The following is a 15,914-nucleotide window of genomic DNA, read 5'->3' on the forward strand; positions in this document are numbered from 1 at the left end:
TTGGTTTTCTGTCTAGATGATCTGACTAATCCCATGAGAGGGGTGTTGAGGTTTCCAACTATTATTGTATTGCAGTCTGTCTCTACCTTTAGAGCCATTAATATTTGCTTTATATAGCTGGGAACTCTGATGTTGGGTGCATATATTTACAACTGTTATATACACCTGTTGAATTGATCCCTTTATCATTATATAATGCTCTTCTTTGTCTCTTTTTATAGTATTTTTTGTTTGTTTTAAAGTCTATTTTCTTTGTAATAAGTGTAGCTACTCCTACTTGGTTTTGGTTTCCATTTGCATGGAATATATTTTTCCATCTCTTTACATTTAGTCAACTTCTGTCTTTAAAAGTGAAGCGAGTTTATTGAAGGCAGCATATAATTAGATCTTGTTTTTTCATCCATTCAGCCAGTCTACATTTTTAAATGGTGAATTTAATCCATTTACATTCAAGGTTGTTATTAAAAGGTGTGGTCTTATACCAGACATTTTGTTAATTGTTTTATGGTTAGTTTATTTAACCTTTGTTCCTTTCTTTCTCTTTTATTGTTTGTCTTTGCTATTTATTGGTTTTATGTAGTGGTAAGATATAATTTCTTTTTCTTTCTCATTTGTGTATCTGCTCGATCAGTGAGTTTTATTCTTTCATGTTTATCATGATGGTAGTTATTGTTGTTCTTCTTCCAAATGTAGGCATCCCTTAAGGATTTCTAATAAGGCTGTTCTAGTGGTGATGAGTTCCCTGTTTTTATTTTTCTGGGAAACACACTATTTCTCCTTCATATCTGAAGGACAGCTTTGCTGGGTATTGTATTCTTGGCTGGCAGGGTTTTTTTCAACACTTTTAATATGTTATTCCATTCTCTCCTGGCCTGCAAGGTCTCTGTTGAGAATTCTGCTTTTAGTGCGATGGGGATTCCCTTATAAGTGACTTGATGCTTTTCTTTTGCTCTTTTTAGTATGCTTTCTCTGTCTTTGACTTTTGACAGTTTCACTACAATGTGCCTCACAAAGTACCTTTTTAGGGTTAAATCTGTTTTTGGGATCTTTGAGCCTCTTAGATATGGAAATTCATATCTCTTGCCAAACATTGGAAGTTTTCAGCTATTATTTTGTTAAATAGGATTTGATGCCTTTTTCCTACTCTTTTCTTTCTGAGACACCCCTAATGTGGGTGTACTGAATGTTTGTGTACTTAATGTTGTCTCATAAATCTCATAGACATTCTTCTTTCTTTTTTATTCTTTTTTTCTTTACATCCAACTGGGTTATTTCAAAAGACCTATCTCCAAGTTCAGAAATAATTCTTCTGCTTGATATAGCCTGTTGCTTAAGTCCTAGGTTGTTTATTTTATTTTATTTAATGAATTCTTCAATTCCAAGATTTCTGCTTTGTTCTTTTTAATGATATTTATCTCTTTCTTGAATTTCTCATTGTTTTTCTGATTTTGATAAATTGTCTATCAATGTGCTCTTACTTCTTGTAGAGTTTCCTTACGATTGTTATGTTAAATTCCTTTCAGGCACTTCATCTATTTCCTTTTCTTTGGGCTCTGATACTAGAGAATTGTTATATTCTTTTGGTGGTGTCATGTTCCCTTTTTTTTTTTTCATGTTTCTTGTTACCCATACATTGATGTCTGGGTATCTAGTTTTTTCTAATTTTCTGGAGTAGCCATTGAAGGGAGAGACTCTTTCCTGTAAATATTTTATGTTTGATTCTGGATGAACACAGTACTGTTGTCTCTGTGGGATTTTTTTTGACTGTGTTCAATGTCAGAGTTGCCAAGCGAGTGCTTCTTTGGTGTAGGCACTCGGGCATATAGCAGCTTCTCACTGGAGTGGTGCACTGGGCAAGATTTCAGGGGTTGAGACCCTGGGAGATGCTCTGGTACACTCAGTGACTCCTCAGCTGGAGTAGGCAACCCTGGTTGGCATCTATAGGGTCACAGTCAAGACTTTGGGGCTCCAGAAATGGTGCTATGGCAATTAGCTTGTATTAGCTGTTTTTTGCTGCTATAACAGAATACCTGAATTTGGGTAATTTATAAAGAAAAGATGTTTATTTCACTTATGATTCTGGGGCAGCTACATATGGCACAGACCTCTGTCTGATTCCACTCATGCAGAAGGCAGAGGGTAGTCTGTTGGTGCAAAGAGATGACATGGTGAGAGAGGAAGCAAGAGATAAGAGGCAGAGGAAGTGCCAGTCTCCTTTTAAAAACCAGCTCTCTTGGGAAATAATAAAGTGAGAACTCCCTCACTCACACCCCTCACATCCCCATTCAGGGAATGCATTAAACTATTCATGAGGGATCCACACCCAGGACCCAAACACCTCCTAACATTATCCCATTGGGAATCAGATTTCAACATGTGATTTTGGGGGGATAAATATATCCAAACTATATCACTGCTTTTCCTCTGCTAAAGTGGGTTGGGTTTCTGGGGAAATGGGTGGGACTGTAGAGCCCTGGAGAAGCACTGGGGCACTCTGCATCTACTCAGCAGAATTAAGTGACCTGGGTGGGCTTGGATTCCCAAGAGATACATTGGTTCCCTTTGTCTTGGGAGTGGTCTCCCCAGTGTGATGGGCCTCCTGTTCCCAGGGGTGCAGGGTGCTTTGGGCTTTTGTGTGCAGGAGTAACAGTATAATGAGGGGGCTATTGGCCCCTTGTCTGAATGCACTCTGGTGTTGGCTCTGATCCCCAAATGGCAACTTGCTCTGGCAGTCTGCATTCCAGAAAATGGGAGTCTCACTGTGAATTCCCTTTCTGGAATCATGCAGTTACATGGACTCCAATCAGCTTCCTATACTGGGATCATGGCCTGCAAAGGGAGTGTGGCTCTCTTGTAGCTAAGATCACAGGTGTCTGTGGTGTGGGTGTAGATGTTGGGAATTTTTTGACTGGCTATTCCCCACAGGAAAGAGTTTCTCCTGGCTCCAAGCCAATCCTGGTTCAGCACTTCACTTGTCTTCTATGCTGTCATCCTGAGTTCCCGAGTCTCAGGAGGTCTTTTTCACTCTTGCTGAATTCCGATATTTTCTCCTAAACACTATTCAATGTGTGTATTAGTCTGTTTCTGTTGCTTATAGCAAAATACCTGAAACTGGGTGATTAATAAAGAAAATGAAATTTATTCCTTACTGTTTCAGAAGCTGTGGAGTCCAAAGTTCAGGGAACACATTTGGTGAAGGCGTTGGTGGTGGTGACAGTGATGCAGCATTCTCACATGACAGGAAATGGTGGAGCAGAGAGAGCAACCTCGTTGTTCACTCTCCTTTTAAAGACCTCAGAACCATGCCCCTGACCACCATTATTAATCCATTCACTAGTACGTGGTCCTACAATCTAATCACATCTTCAAGGCCCCACCTTTTGATTACTGTGATAGGATTTCCAACCCTCAACAGTTATGTAGGTATTAAAATTTGGGAGGACATTCAACCCAAGGCAACGTGTGATTATCTTTTGTTGTTTTGAACTTTGTGTCAGAGGTGAGAGCCGGGTGCCTTTAGTCAGTCATTTTGAACTGGGCCTCTTCATTCTTTTGATGGCTAAATAATATTCCATCATATGAATACACCACATTTTGTTTATACAGTCATCAGTTGATGGACATTTGTGTTGTTTCTTCATTTTTGCTGTTATTAATAATGGTGCTGTGAACAATCGTTTATAAATTTTGGGGTGAACATATGTTTTTATGAGTAGATATCCGGGAGTGGAATTGTTAGGTCAATGGTAACTATTTGTTTAGCTTTTTGAGTAACTGCCAGACTGTTTTCAAAGTGGTGGCGCCATTTTATATTCTCACCAGCAATGTATGAAGGTTCTGAAAACACTTATTATTATCTTTTTTTAAAAAATATAACTACTCTAGTGGGTGTAAAGTAGATTGTAAAATTCTCTCTTCTTAACATAACTACTGGAAGTCAAAAGTCAATGGAATGGTATATTTAAAGAAAATAATGCCAATTCAGCATTATATGCTTAGTAAAAATGTACTTCAAACTTCATTTGAGATTGTTGGAAGATGGCGGACTAGAGAAACCTAGGATGCCTCTCTTCCACAGAAGACAGAACAGGCCTACCGTTACCAACATTTCACTTGCTAGTGACATTGTCAGGACCCGGGACCATTGCCTGCCTTCCCACTATGAGTTTCACCCCATTCCATGCTGCATTGCCTGCAGTGCAGCTCCAGCTGGTGTTATTGCTGGAAGTCATCCAAAGCAGTGCTACAGCTTTGACTAGGCCAGACATGTACAGAATCCCTTTCCACACTACTGCACCAATCAGCCTGAACATGCACAGGTCCCTTGCTGCAGCTGCCTGCAGTGCAGTGGCCTTTGCTAGTAGCTGTCTATGCTGCTGCAACAGCCAGGCCAACCGTGCACAGGACCCTCACCCAAGCAGCCTCAACAGCCAGCTCAGCTTCTTGCTGGTCTCTCTGCTATAGTTGGGTAAAGTGCAGCTACAGCTGCTATAGCCATTGCACTAGCAGGAATAGCTGGGTGTGGGAACCTGTGCTAACACTGAAACAATATCCACCCCATCTGGGAGAGGGACCTCCTGCTGCCACCTGCAATAAAGCAGCCATTGATAGGAAACTTCTACACAGCTGCACAAGTGATACCAGCTGTGCCTCGAACCCCCACCCAAGTCACCTCAGTAGCCAACCCAGCTGTGTGTCGGACACCTGTTGTACCTGCCTGCAGTGTGGCTTTCATTGCCAGGGGCCAGCCACACCACCTCACCAGCCAGAACAGCTGCTCACAGGACCCCTGCCCAAGCTGCCTCACCAGCTGGCCCTACTAAGTGCAGGAACCTCCAGTAGTCACATGCAGTGTGGTTGCTGCTACCATAGCCATCACAGCACCCAGATATAATTGGCACAGCACTCCCACCCAGGCCATCACATCAGCCAGACTGAGAGTGGGTGTGACTCCCTGCCAACACTGAAGCAGTAGTCAGCCTAGCTGGGTATGGGACCCTGGCTACTATCACTTGCACAACTGCTTCTGCCACTGCTGCCGCTGGCAGTCAAACACACTGCTGTCACTGCCACTACACCACTCAGACTGGCCGAGGGCAAGACCCACCACTGTTGCCACACCTGAACCCAAGATGGGACAAAAACAGAGACACCAGAAGGAGGTAAGCTAGCAATACCCACACCCCAGTGACACAAAAAATTAAAAATTGTTAGAAATCCTTGTCAGCATATCTGCACTAACAAAAATACTGAAGCATACTCTTCAGGGAAAAGTGAAGCGCTCTGAGATGTGCACATCCGAGTGTGCACAAATCTTTAAATTCCGTGCTGGAAGTTAGCTGATCCCTAAACTTTGTTTCTTTGAAACCTAATATAAGAAGAGCTCTTCACTTGCTTCAAAAGGAATAGGTTATCCATTACTTTGCAAGTAATACATTCAGCTTTATTTTAGATATATTTGAATGGTGCTTACGTTCAGAAGTTTAGATTTTATCTGCCAATGAAGAGGAATTATTTTTCAAGACAACTCTGACTACATTGTGGATTGCCAGGGAGTAAGAGAGAATGCAGAGACCATTCGATTAGAGGGGCAGGGGAGGTCACCAGATGAGAGGTGAGATGGCCACTGTTAAGAAATGAGAAAAGTTGGACAGATTTGGGACATACCTGGTTGGTACGACTTAGGGATTGTTTGGATGTGGTGGATAAAGAAGAAAAAGGAGATAAGAGTGCTTCTCTGGTTTCTAACTTGGGACACAAATGAAGAAAGACAGTAAGATAGAGAACATCATAAGGGAAGAAGAGCTTAGGGGAGAAAGGAATCAGCACAATTTTGAATATGTGGAATTTGAAGTACCTGTGGAAAAACTAAGTGAAGATGACCAGATAAATATATAAGTTTGGAGGTCAGGGGGAAGAGGTTTGGGCTGCAGATTCAGACTGGTGGTGCATGAGCATATTTGTTGATAGTGACAGCCTTGGGAATGGATGGACTATCCTAGGGAGACTCCACTCAGAAGGGTCTTTCTAGTTGGGAATCTTTCAGAACCACACAGGTAGATTTCAAAGGTCCAAGAGAAAAGGTGTCCAGATGGCTAGAAGAAAACCTAAGAATGTTCCAGCAGCTGAGGGAAGAGCACAGATTAAGGACAGAATACATTTTTTTTGACTTTACATAAAGATATCCTGAGTGACATATTTGAAAACAATTTCATATAATGAGTGAGGACTGAAGACAGATTGTTTGCATGCATATGTGTATGTACATGGTGTGCATGTGTGTGCATGTGTGTGCGTGTGTGCATGCATGCATATGATGAGGGGTATTTGTGAAGATGCAGAAAGGGCCTTCGTAAAGGATTAGCCAAACAATCCCTCTAGCTCACACAGATCCAGGAGTGTGAACGCATGTTAGTTCGTGTTCACACCAAATGGAGAGAACAGACCTCCTAATACATGGGTCATTGAGTAGAATTCTCAGACAGGTGTTGTTTCAGTGGGGCCACAAAGCAGCCCTATGCGACAGGCTGCTGAAGCTACCCAAGCACATCTTAATAGCATACCCAAAAGATTAAAATGATGCTAAGTAACTTAATTGTGGCTCAGAGAAAAGTGCAATATGTAAAGAATACAATAAAACTCACCACACATATTGTAAAAAGTCTAATGCCCAACATCCAGTTAAAAATTACCAGGCAATCAGATAAGCAGGAAAATATGCCCCATAGCCTAGAGAAAAATTAGCCAGTATAAATAGATCTATAATCACCTCAGATGATACAAATGTCAGAAAAGGACATTGAAACAGCTATTAAAATCATGTTACATATGAGGGTACTTCAAAAATTTCATGGAAAGGTTTGTGTTATCTTTCAATTCTATTTTTTCATGAACTTTTTGAAGTACCCTTGTATGGTCAGGAATGTGGGGAACACATTGACGTGATAATCAAAGAAGGAGAAGATATAGATAAGACAGATTAAACTGCTGGAGATGAAAAATAATACATCTCAAGTGAAAGTACTGATATAATTAAAAGCAGATTGAACATTGCAGAAGTAAATATTAAGAACATGTAGACATTTAGAAACTATCTGATGTGAAACTCAGAGAAAACTGGGAAAAAACGAACTGTGTAGGTATAAGCTGAAAGACGAGATCTAACAGCTCAGAGAGATTGGAATGTAGAAAAGAGAGAGACAAAGTGAATGAAAAAAATGTGTAAAGAAATAATAAGACAAATTTTCCAAGCATGACGAAAACTATACAACCACATATCTAAGTGGCTCAACAAACTCCAAGCAGAAGAGACATGTGCACAAAGGTGCATCGTAATATCAAGAAAAACAAAAAGACACAGAAATATATATAAAAATAAGAACACACTTCTCATTTTAAAAAATCTAGTGTAAGACAACAACATGGCATATTTAAAATGCTTTTTAAAAAAAGTCAATTTAGAAATGTATACTAAGTAAAACAAAAATGAAAGGGAAATAAAGATATTTGCAGACATACAGATGCTGACAGAATTCATTACAAGCAGGCAAGGTCTACAAAAAAATGTTAAGGGAATTTCTCCAGGCAGAAGGAAAATGATACAAGATAAAATTTTGGACTTAAAGAAAGAGCCCCAGAAATGGTAAATATGTAGATAAATATAAATTTTCCCTTGTATCTAGAATGTCTTTAAACAATAATTGGCTTTTAAAAGCAAAAATAATATATTGTGGGGTTTTGTATTACTCTGTTTTCTGCTGCTTATAAAAGAGTATCTGAAACTGGGTATTTTATAACAAAAGAATTTATTTCTTACATTTTAGGAGGCTGGGAAATTCAAGGCTGAGGGGCACATCTGTTGAGAGCCTTCTTCTTGGTGGGGACTCTCTGTGGAGTCCCATGGCTGTGGTGGGTATCACATAGCGAGGGCTGAGCAAGAGCATGTTAGCATGTTGCTTCCTCTCCTTACAAAGCCACAAGTGCCACTCCCTTGATAACCCACTTATCCATTTACCCATTAGTCCATGAATGAATTCATTCATTCATGAGGGCATAGTCCTCACAATCCAATCACCTCCCAAAGACCCCCCCTTTCAACACTGCCACATTGGGAATCAAGCTTCCACATAGGCTTTGAAGGGGACAGACATTCAGAGAATATCAGGTTTATAATATATATAAGAGTAAAATCTATGATAACAAAGAGGTATAACTAGTAACATAAAATGGAATTTTAAAAAATATTCAAATAATCCCAAAGAAGGCAGGAAAAAAGAGAGGAAGACAAAAAACATGTATGGTAAGTAGAATATATAAAACAAGATGACAGATGTAAACCCAAGTGTAATGATGAACACATTAATTGTAAATGGTCCGAATGAATAAAAAAAGCAACACATTTCCTTTTTTTTTTTTTTTTTTTTACTGGTAAGGGGATTTTGCAGCCCTTGGCACGGTGTTGTCTGCACCATGCTCAGCCAGTGAGTGCACCGGCCATCCCTATATAGGATACAAACCTGCGGCCTTGGCACTACCAGCACCGCACTCTCCTGAGTGAGCCATGGGGCTAACCCCAAAAAGCAACACATTTGTAAGTAACCCATATGTGTTAGTCCATTTTGTGTTGCTTGTAACAAAATAAACGGAACTGGGTACTTATAAAGAAAAACGATATTTATTGCTTACAGTTTCTGAGGCTGGGAAGTCCAAAGTCCATCTGGTGGTGGCAACAGTGACCCAGAGGTCTCACATTGCAAGATGGTGGAAGCAGAGAAAGAGAGAGACAGACAGACTCTCCTCTTCTTTTAAAGCTCTCAGAACTACGTCCCGACCACCATTTTTAATCCATTCACTACTGCACAGTCCTACAATCCAATCACCTCTTCAAGGCTCCACCTTTCAATTACCATAATAGGATTTCCCACCTTCTTAACAGTCACAGTGACGGTTAAGTTTCTAATACATAAAACTTCGGGGACACAATTCAAGCTTCAGTGAGTTTTGGGAGGACATAATTCAGTCCACTACACCATGAGGTAAAGAAAAAATTACAAGAAGAATTGCCTAAGGTTCTAGTTCTAGGCTGTAGAGAATTTCACAGAAAGAATTCACGCAAAAAATATGGATACAAATCATGACAGATAAAGTACAGGACAGTCAAGGAATTAAATATGCATAATTATTAATCCTATTTAATAACAGCTTAAAATTGGGCCAAAAATATTCAAAATCATAATCTAAATGTAAAAAACATACATGAAGATGAAAAAAGCCACATAGAATTCTAAGTATTAAAGAGAAAAATAGAGACTTCCTTTTTCTGATCCAGCATGTAAAGAGAAACAAATGGAACAACTGAAAATCAATAATATTTTAGACCTATCAGAGAACAGAGGTCAAACTACCACCTCAAAATCTGAGCGATAGAAAAATACAGAGAATCTCAGCAGAGAACAGCTCACCTGAAGCAGGAACTGTTGCAGTGCTCAGCTGCTGCCGCACACAGTGGTAATTGTTGGAGGCCAAAGATGGACCCGCTGGAGAGTGAGAAGCTCCTGGGGCCTGTCAATGAACGTGGGGTTTGTCCTCCAGAAACACAACCTTATCCTTATGGTGAAGAGGGGAGGAAAATCTTCAACTTCCATCTGTTTCTGGCAGGGGTATCAGAAATGTAACCATGTTGAAACAGACTGAGAGCATTCTCCATAAAAAAGGATTAATATTCTGGGGAAAAGACTTTATTAGGGCGTACCTGACACATTAGAAGGGCAATTAGCCAACTTCAGTCCCCTTTACTTTCCTGTTTCTACTAAAGGGAGGGGGGGAAAAAGCAGAGAAACACTTCTGAAGGTCACAGCTTAGGGACTCAGAGCTACTAAAAGACCAAGATCTAATCATAAGCTGTAGAGCACTCTCTTTCCCTGACATCTTGCTCTAGGGTAACAGGGCTCCAGTATAATACAGTGGAGAATAGAGGAACCAGCTGCAAGGTACAGATCCTATTTAAGGATAGGTCTTAAGAAAACCAAAGATGCCAAAGGAGGAAAAAACAAGGAAACTGAAGCCGCTGGCACCTACAGCTACAGCAAACATAAAACACAGCTCAACTTTTAGCCAGATTAACATAAAATCTCATACTAAAGCCTTCTTTACCTCCTTTTCATTTTTATGCATTATGTTTTTCTTTCAACCAAAAATTACAAGGCATTTTAAAAGGTAAGAGAAAAAACACAGCCTGTAGAGCGAAAGGAACCACCTGAACCACACTTAGGTATGATAGAGATTTGGGAATTATCAGACTGTAAGATTAAAATAAAAATTATTAGTATGCTAAGGCTGCTAATGGAAAAAGTGGACAACATTCAAGAACAGCTGGGTGATGTAAGCAGAGAGATGGTAACTCTTCGAATAAGAAAGAAATGCTAGAAAGAAAAAATACCACAACAGAAAAGAATACCTTTGAAAGAACACAGCTGAAGAAAGAATGTGTGAGCTTGATTTAGATAGAAAATTATCAAGCTGAAATAAGAGAAAATGAATAAACAAGGAAAAAGACAATATCAAAGAACTGTGGGATAATTATAAAAGGAGTAATCATTGGTATACCAAATGTATAAGAAAAGAGAAAGGAGTAGAAGAAATACTTGAATACTTGAAATAATAATGACAGAGGATTTCTAAAATTAATAGCTGACATCAAATTACAGATTAAGAAGGTTCAGGGAGTGCCAAGTCGGATAAATACCAAACAGTCTACAAATGGGCATATCACATTTTAAGTGCAGAAAGCCCAAGGCAGAAACTCTTGAAAGAAGCCAGATGCAAAAACAAGCAAACAAAAACACACCTTACCTATAGAACAAAAAGAATAAGAATAACATTGGACTTCTCATTAAATGCTCGCTTCAGAAGAATGGAAAGATGGCAAATAAACAACCTAACACTTCACCTTAAAGATCTAGAAAAACAAGAACAATCCAAGCCTAAATTTAATAGATGGAATGAAATAATTAAGATCAGAGCAGAATTAAATGAAATAGAAACCCAAAAAACAATACAAAAGATCAATGAGAAAAAAAGTTTGCTTTTTTGAAAAGATAAATAAAACTGACAAACTTTTAGCAGGATTAAGAAAAGAAGAGAGAAGACCCAAAAAACAAAAATTAGAAATTAAGAAGGTGATATTACAACTGACACCTGAGGAATACAAGGAATCATTAGAGACTATTATAAACATCTATATGCTGACAAATTTGAAAATCTGGAGGAAATGGATAAATTTCTGGATGCATACAAACTACCAAAAAGAGTCAAGAAGATATAGAAAATCTCAACAGACCAATAACAATAAAAGAGATTGAAAAGCTGTTATCAGAAGGCTCCCAACAAAGAAAAACCCGAGACCAGACAGGTTCACTGCAGAGTTCTACGAAACCTTCAAAGAGGAACTGATACCAATTCTCTATGAACTGTTCCAAAAGATTGAAACAGAGGCCATTCTCCCAAACTCATTCTATGAGGCAAATATCACCCTGATACCAAAACCAGACAAAGATGCATCAAAAATAGAAAACTACAGGCCAATATCCTTGATGAATACAGACACAAAAATCCTCAATAAAATACTAGCTAACAGAATACAGCAACACATACACAAAATTATCCACCATGGTCAAGTGGGATTCATCCCAGGGATGCAAGGTTGGTTCAACACATGCAAATCAATAAATGTGATACACTGCATCAATAAAAGCAAAGACAAAAACCATGTGATCATCTCTATAGATGCTGAAAAAGCACTTGACAAAATTCAACATTCTCTCACGATAAAGACTCTCTACAACTTAGGCATAGATGGAAAGTATCTCAACATTTTTAAAGCCATATATGATAAGCCCACTGCCAATATCATCCTGAATGGGGAAGAGATGAAAGCTTTTCCCTTAAAAACAGGAACTTGACAAGTATGCCCTCTCTCACTACTTCTATTCAACATAGTTTTGGAAGTAGTAGCCAAAGCAATCAGAGAAGAGAAGGAAATAAAAGGCATGCAAATTGGAAAGGATGAAGTCAAGCTGTTCCTGTTTGTGGATGATATGATCCTACATATTGAAAAGCCTAAGGCCTCTATGAAAAAACCTTCTAGAGTTGATAAATGATTTCAGCAAAGTTACAGGACACAAAATCAAGAGACAAAAATCAGTAGTATTTCTATACTCCAACAGTGAACATGCAGAAAGAGAAATCAAGAAAGCTAGCCCATTTACAATAGCCACCAAAAAAATAAAACACTTAGGAATAAAGCTGACCAAGGATGTGAAAAATCTCTACAAGGAGAACTACAAACCACTGTTGAGAGAAATTAAAGAGGACACAAGAAGATGGAAAGATATCCCTTGCTCTTGGATATGAAGAATTAACATTGTGAAAATGTCCATATTACCCAAAGTGATCTACAGATTCAATGCAATCCCCCATCAAAATTCCAATGACATTTTTCTCTGAGAAGGAAAAAGCTATCCAGACATTTATATGGAACAACAAAAGACCACACATAGCCAAAGCAATCTTGAGCAAAAAAATAAAGCTGGAGAAATAACACTACCTGACTTTAAACTGTATTACAAAGCTATAATAACCAAAACAGCATGGCACTGGCATAAAAATAGACACACAGATCAATGGAATAGAATAGAAGACCTGGAAATCAATCCATACACCTACAGCCATCTGATCTTTGACGAAGGCAGCAAATCTATACACTGGGGAAGAGGCTGCCTTTTCAACAAGTGGTGCTGGGAAAATCGGATACTCACATGTAGGAGAATGAAACTAGACCTGTACCTTTCACCATATACCAAAATCAACTCAAAATGGTTTAAAGAATTAAATATACATCCTGAAACAATAAAACTCCTTAAAGTAAACATAGGGGAAACACTCCAGGAAGTAGGAGTGGGTACAGACTTCATGAATAGGACTCCAAAAGCACAGGTAACTATAGGAAAAGTAAACAAATGGTATTATATCAAACTAAAAAGCTTGTGCACAGCAAAAGAAACAATCAATGGAGTAAAAAGACAACCAACAGAGTGGGAGAAAATATTTGCAAAATATACATCTGACAAAGGATTAATATCCAGAATATACAAGGAACTCAAACAACTTTATAGCAAAAAATCAAATAACTCAATTAAAAAATGGGCAAAGGAGCTGAATAGGCATTTCTCAAAGGAAGATATATGAATGGCCAACAGACACATGAAAAAGTGTTCAACCTCACTCAGCATCCAGGAAATGCAAATCAAAACCACACTGAGATACCATCTCACTCCAGTTAGGATGGCTAACATCCAAAAGACTGAGAATGATAAGCGCTGGAGAGGTTGTGAAGAAAAAGGAACTCTCATACCTTGTTGGTGGGACTGCAAAATGGTGCAGCCTCTATGGAAAATGGTATGGAGGTTCCCCAAACAATTGCAGATGGATCTACTATATGACCCAGCTATTCCAATGTTGGGAATGTACCCAGAAGGATGGAAATCATTATTCCGAAGGGACACCTGTACACCAATGTTGATTGCAGCTCTATTTACAATAGCCAAGAGCTGGAACCAGCCCAAATGTCCATCATCTGATGAGTGGATAAGGCAACTGCGGTATATCTACACCATGGAATACTACTCTGCTATAAAAAAGAATGAAATGCTACCATTTGCAACAACATGGATGGACTTAGAGAAAATTATATTAAGTGAAACAAGTCAGGCACAGAAAGAGAAAAACCACATGTTCTCACTTATTTGTGGTAGCTAAAAATAAATAAATAAACACAAAAAATCAAGGGGGTGGGGAAGAAGACAGAATAACCACAAAAAATCCTTGAACTATAAGTCAAGTGAAGAGATATGATGTGGTGGGGGGAAGGGAGAGGGTGGAGGTGGAGACGGATGGGTAAAGGTGCATGAAAATCAAGTTCAATGTATATTGAGAAGTAAAACATAAAATAAAGTAAATTCAAAAAGGGAGGAAGAAAAAAGAAACCATGAAAGCAAGGGATATGAGCAAGGTCGCATAATAGAAAGCCCCAGCCCTCATTCTCTATGAACACACTTACTAAACAACAATAGATAGATCAAAATACCTTTGTGAGAATTCCAGAAATTAATTAAGAAGTGGCAGTACTGCAAATGAGTGCTAAGCCAAGAAATGCCACACTGAAAAGTGTAATCAGAGCCTTTTTACTTCACCAGTGATTGCCTCTCCCCAGGCTTGCAGCCTCACCTTGGCTTACAGCTTCTCCTTCAGGCAGGGGTGGGGGGAAAGAGTGAAATGTAAGTCCATCATGTTGGCTTTTCAGAGATCTTCCCTGGTGACAAGAGTCCATTTCATGTGACTCAGAGCACTAACTCAGTAGCATAGTCTGGGTGCTGAGATCTGTGGAGAGCAAAGGGGAGTGAAGAGGCTTGCTGTGCAACTAGAGGGCATGTGATACCACAGACATAGGCTGGCTTGGCTTGTTGCAAATAGGAGAAAGAGACCAACATTTGATTCTTCCCTTGGGAGGGAGGGAGAAGAATGGAACATTCATATGGCATGCTAGCTTTTCAGGAGACTGCCTGAGGGACTGCTAACTGTCTCACCTGACTTGGGGTGCTAATGTGGATTAGGTGCTAATGGCCTTCTGTGGATATCTGTAGCACCAGAGAATCCGCAGTACCACAGACACACAACAGAGTGAGCAAGAGATTATGAGCACCTGAAAAAGAAACCAGCAAACCTCTCTAATTGTTAAATTTCACACACAAACTCAGGGGAATTGCAAAACCTCCCCCAAATTTTCAGAAGGCCCCAGAATCTCTAGGTAAGCTGATTGGAAAAGACTTACTTCCTCTATATTAAGTCAGTCTGCAAAGTGGGAGGGGTAGCTGTTTTTTTAAAAAGTGAAACTCAACAAAATAATAATTTTTATAAAATTCAAAAGGCACACAAATAAAGAGGGAAGCATGGCCCAATAAAAAGAGCAAAACAAATTTTCCGAAACCATCCCAAAGAAATGGAGATCTATGAATTATCTAACTAGAATTCAGAATCATCTTAAAGAAACTCAATGATCTATTAAAGAACATATAGAAACAACTAAACAAAAATAGGGAAAATGATGTATAAAAAAATGAGAATATAAGCATAAGAAGATAGAAACCATAAAAATGTACCATACAGAATGGGAGCTGAAGAATGCAATAATTGAGTGAAAAATTTACTAGAGGAGTTCCACAGCAGACTTGTTCAAGCAGAATAAAGAATCAGCAAATTCAAAGACAGATGAGAGGAGCAAAAACAAACAAACAAAAATAAAAAATGAAAAAGAGAAGAAAGAAAGAATTTATGGAGCACCATAAAGTGGGCCAATATATTCATACAGGGCAATGCAAATGAGAAGAGAGAGAGGGAGGGACAGAGAGCTTATCTGAAGGAATAATGGTTGAAAACTTCCCAAATCTAAGGAAGAAAATAGACATTCAGATTTAAGATGCTCAAAGGATTCCAACTAGGAGGAACCCAAAGAGTCCCATACAGAAAGATTTGTATTATCTTTTAATTCCATTTTTCCATAAAATTTTTAAAGTAATTTTGTAGAGTAAATGAATGGATTAAAAAAAAAATCAAAAGAAGATGCAACTATATGCAATTTTATGCTGTATACAAGATACTCACTTTAGGTGTAAAGACACATATAGGCTGAAAGTAAAAAAGTGGAATAATATTCCATGCAAATGGTAATCAAAAGACAGCTGGGTAATCAAAAGATGATTATATCTTAAAAAATAGACTTTAAGTCAAAAACTATCATGAGAAGTGAAAGATATTATACAATGACAAAAGGTCATTTCACCAGGAGGATAGAAAAGTTT

Source organism: Cynocephalus volans, chromosome 5, assembly GCF_027409185.1.
Source record: "Cynocephalus volans isolate mCynVol1 chromosome 5, mCynVol1.pri, whole genome shotgun sequence".
NCBI classification, from domain to species: Eukaryota; Metazoa; Chordata; class Mammalia; order Dermoptera; family Cynocephalidae; genus Cynocephalus; species Cynocephalus volans.